This window comes from Montipora capricornis, chromosome 4 (genome assembly GCF_036669925.1).
Source record: "Montipora capricornis isolate CH-2021 chromosome 4, ASM3666992v2, whole genome shotgun sequence".
Taxonomy (NCBI): domain Eukaryota; kingdom Metazoa; phylum Cnidaria; class Anthozoa; order Scleractinia; family Acroporidae; genus Montipora; species Montipora capricornis.
Genome location: NC_090886.1, coordinates 7,869,165 through 7,874,112, shown reverse-complemented (window position 1 = coordinate 7,874,112; position 4,948 = coordinate 7,869,165). Strand labels below are relative to the sequence as shown.

Genomic DNA, 4,948 nt, shown 5'->3' with positions numbered 1-4,948 from the left:
GATCATTCACCATTTGTACAAGCTAGACGGAGGCTGATTCAACAGAGTCAAATCAATTTTCCCTCCCCACCCTGCCTATTTTTACTTTCTTGTGGATGGCGTGTGTCCCCTCATCTTTGCTGGGATCATGTCTTCTATATTTGGGTATTTCCTAGGTTACCACGCTGATTTTCAATAAACGGCCTAGCCCATCAGAGCTTGGCCAAAATATCCCAAACAAATGTGGTATTATTTGTGTCCCAGCAAACGGAGTTCGCCCAGAGCAATGCCTTGCCAACAAGATCAGTCAGACTGTATGAAGCATGAGGCATAAATGACTATTTAATTGTCGGTATTCTTTTCTCATGGCAGTTCACTGTCCCGCTTAAGCTTATCGATACCACTCATGCATTTGGTAGCAAAATCTTTCTTTCCGCTCTCTTCAACTACTTTAAGTCCTCTGTTGCGATGTATTACCATTCACTTGGGGACAATTTTTTGGCGGGGATCTGGATCTCTGACATTTAAGCCGAAAAACACAAACTAGAGGATATGCGTTATTCACAAGCAAGGCATCCACAAATACTTGACTATAACATGAATACGTTTAGTCCATATGATGCATGCGTCAAAAATGTATTTGGAATGTTCAGATATTCAGTTTGTAGAAGCGATTTTAGGTGATTTATTTTAGGGGAGGGGAGGGGGGTTTGCAGTTTCTAATAGACCTCAATGCCCCCGCCCCTTCCCCATCAAAAAGGCTTCGAACATAGAGTATTATGTTCTTACCCAAACGCAATGCAATTCCTTTCTACGTGAGATGAACTTGCGATGTTTCACAGCTTGTAATTTCAAAGCTCCAATAGCTGATGAATAAATTCTCTAACTTGCTCAATGAACCGCTGATCCTTGGCGTGCATTTATAAATTATTGTGAACACCCAGTCAACTATGATCAAATAAATGAATGGGACATTGGGTTTTTTTTATTTTTCGTTTTCTTTTTTTTGACTGGGTTGCCCTATGGCAAACCCAGTCGGAAAATAGGTAGATTTCCGGTTTTTTTTTTAGTATTTTTTTCCGTGTCGGTAAAAGTCTTGCCTTTCACTCCCTTGGTAAGTGGTGTCTTTGTGCATAGAGCCTCCTGCGCGTATTTTCTTAGGATCGAGAGGGTAGTGGAACTGCGTAGATTTCTCTGGTGGACACAGTAGAATCATTAACTTAGCCTGCAATGGCGTCGAAAGTCATGTAACACGAATGGAGTTTTAGTGGATCCTTAAACAAAATATACCCTTATGGAGCTCAATAATGGAAAGTCAGTTGGATAAACTAGGCAGGAATCTTAAAAGCGACGAGTACTGGACTTCGACAACAATCTATCGCCCGTCGAGACGAAATCAAAGTGAGCTGTATTTACCTGAAGTACATGGTAATTTGACACGATTGAGTTTCTTGTCTTCACGCACGCAATGAAATAGGAAGAGGTTTTCGCCTCTAAGAGCAAATATGTTGTTAGTTTCAATAAAATTTTCGTTGGAAAAGGATTCTGTGGTATTTTCTGCCTTTGTGAATTATAATATCATGTTGTGTATTGAATTTTCGAGCTTAAGGTTGAAATGTGATATGGGAGAAGTTTTTTAGTATTGCTCTGTAAGCAGGAAGGGTTCACAGGCCTGTTAGAAGCGTGCTTGAGTTTCATCAAAATGAGCCCCAAAATCAGTGAAAAATTGTGACGCAGATGAATAATAAAGTAGCTGCTATTTCCAAAATGATGGAATTACCTGGTGATAAATAACGTCGTACGCTTCTTGGAGAGTAAATTTTGACTTTGCATAAACAAGAGTTGGGCGATTGTGATCTTTGTTTTGACTTCGCTCATTTCATTGTCAAACTTTATAACACTTGACAGAAAAAGAAACTTTCAAAAACCCGGTATCTTGCCATCATTTGACACAGATACTTCACTGTTTGGCGAGTAAACATGCCGCGGTAACTTAATCACGGCGCCCGCTGAATTCCGGCATGTCACTTTCGATTTGGCGATTTATTTGAACGTAGCAAAAATCTCCCAAAATGTTTGTCGCTGATCGTAACCTTTTTATATTCTATATTCACGGTTCAAAATTAATGTTGTTTTCATGTCGTAAATATTTTATTCTCGATCGACCGTCCCGGAAACTTCGTTCTGCTCTTTCTTAAAACTGTGAATCAATAGTTATTTGCTTTTGCATCAATATTTGTTTTGCTTAAAGCAAGCTAACAGAATCTGTACCTTGCTGAGTTCGCATTTGTTAGCGTTAATAGTATTTTCGGTCAGATGCTTCTGTTTTATGAGGGGTTTATTGTTTTGGTCTCCCATCCTGACACTAACCCCGCCTGAAAGGGTTTAACTTCAGTGAATTTTAGTATTACAAAGCTGTCAGATGCTCAGAGGGCACACTTGTGGTGAAAAGAAGTTGTGAGGGAACTTGAAAATTATCAACATGTCAGCCCAGAAGCCAATGTTTCTCGCTTCTCTTTTATTTGTTATTCTTCGGAGACTGGAATGCTGTATTTCAATACCACACAATTCAGTGCCTTCAGATTTTCTGTAACACGTACCACAGGCAACCCAGTGTATGCTTCACGGAAGCATCTCGTTACTGGGTTGCCTGTGGCAAACCCAGTCGAGGTCTGCGTTTAGTTTATTTGTTTTATTTTTTATTTATTTTTTTATTTTTTATTTTTTTTCCGTGTCGGTAAAGTCTTGGCTGTCACTCCCCTGGTAAGTGGTGTCTTTGTGCATAGAGCCTTCTGCGCGTATTTTCTTAGGATCGAGAGGGTAGTGGAACTGCGTAGATTTCTCTGGTGGACACAGTACAAGCATTAACTTAGCCTGCAATGGCGTCGAAAGTCATGTAACACGAATGGAGTTTTAGTGGATCCTTAAACAAAATATACCCTTATGGAGCTCAATAATGGAAAGTCAGTTGGATAAACTAGGCAGGAATCTCAAAAGCGATGAGTACTGGACTTCGACAACAATCTATCGCCCGTCGAGACGAAATCAAAGTGAGCTGTATTTACCTGAAGTACATGGTGATTTGACACGATTGAGTTTCTTGTCTTCACGCACGCAATGAAATAGGAAGAGGTTTTCGCCTCTAAGAGCAAATATGCTGTTAGTGTCAATAAATTTTTCGCTGGAAAAGGATTCTGTGGTATTTTCTGCCTTTGTGAATTATAATATCATGTTGTGTATTGAATTTTCGAGCTTAAGGTTGAAATGTGATATGGGAGAAGTTTTTTAGTATTGCTCTGTAAGAAGGAAGGGTTCACAGGCCTGTTGGAAGCGTGCTTGAGTTTCAACCAAGAGAAAATGAGAGGACAGAGAAGGAGGCTCCCGGTCCAGCCCTTGGGATATGTCATGTCCACGAAAGTTATTTTAGACGAGCGGAAGTCTTCCGAGACGTCCGCATGCAGGCCAACCTCGGTCCGATGTTTGAAAGAAAATATATATTCATCAGCCTTCCACGCGCGCCATCATTTTCTCTTTTCACTAAGAACGTGAGAGCGAGGCAAGACTGCATGCGGACGTCTCAGAAGACAGACTTCCGCTAGAACAAAGACTTCCGCTCGTCTAAAAATAACTTTCGTGGACATAACATATCCCGGCCAACTCCTTGAGCATCCGTCTCTGTCCCCTCATTTTCTCTTGGTTTCAACAAAATGAGCCCCAAAATCAGTGAAAAATTGTGACGCAGATGGATAATAAAGTAGCTGCTATTTCCAAAACGATGGAATTACCTGGTGATAAATAACGTCGTACGCGTCTTGGAGAGTAAATTTTGACTTTGCATCACTCATGAAGAGTTGGGCGATTGTGATCTTTGTTTTGACTTCGCTCATTTCATTGTCAAACTTTATAACACTTGACAGAAAAAGAAACTGACAAAAACCCAGTATCTTGCCATCATTTGACACAGATGCTTCACGCATGCAAAAAATCTGAGCAGTGCATAGATGTTCGAGATGACAGGAAAAATATAATGTTTGGTTTTTCACAGCTGAGCAGATGTTAAGGGGATAGTTTCTAAAGAAACTGTGGTGCTGCATCGGTTGGAAAGAAGTATACAAAAATTTGGTTTTATCAACAGAGTCAGAGCGAATCGAGGAATTATGGGTTGTGTGTAGTTTTTATAGTGGAGTAGGAGCTAAGCTATTGGAGGTAACATGGCAACGTGAAAAATAGGAATACATTAGTTAAATGAAAAGCGTTCGTTAATACCGTGGGGATTAAGGGGGCCGATTTGGAAGTTGAATTCTTGTTCTTGCGGCTTTCCGTCCTACCTTGGTTTAGGGAAAGGCCGCAGATAGCCATGTGTTGTTTGGAGTGATTAGGGAGATAAAAATGACGAGCGACTGGCTTAGATGCATCCTTGTCATTCTTCTCAAAATCGTGAAGGTGTTCGCGGAATCGGTCGCCTAGTCGTCTACCTGTCTCGCCAATGTATAATTTATTGCATAACGTACAGGTTATGCAATAAATGACATTTGCGGAGGTACATGTGAAACGATCGGTGATCTTAACAGACCGCTTAGATCCCGATATTTTGCTAGTGTTAAGTTTTGCATCGTGAGCGCGCGCATTTGAAAGTGTCGGGCTGCTCGCTAGTTTTGAGCGCGCTTCTAACTAAAAAGTTCCTACGTTTTTTTTCGCGTTTGAATGAAATAAGTGGAGATTGCGAAAAGATTCTACCAGTCTCGGGATCATTTTGGAGTAATTTAAAGTTATTAAGAATGATACTTTTGACTGCGTGATTATGAGGATAGAAAGTGAGGGTGAATGGAATTATGTTATTCTTATCTTTTTGTGATGTTTGCAGTGCTGACTGTCGATCAAATTGTTGGGCGCGATGATGGCCTGCTTTGACCACGTTTTCGAAGAACTGGCACATCTCCTTTGAGTTTCTGGAAAAATCGGAGTCATC

The 4,948-nt window shown here is 40.6% G+C and overlaps 1 long non-coding RNA gene across 1 annotated transcript in view; it reads left to right on the top strand.

Moving 5' to 3' along the window:
• The window catches only part of LOC138045448 (uncharacterized), a 6,788-nt gene extending 1,840 nt beyond the window's left edge, over positions 1–4,948 (top strand). Inside the window, exon 3 of the long non-coding RNA XR_011131586.1 lies at positions 4,844–4,948. This is a non-coding gene — a long non-coding RNA (uncharacterized lncRNA). The remainder of the gene's footprint in view (positions 1–4,843) is intronic.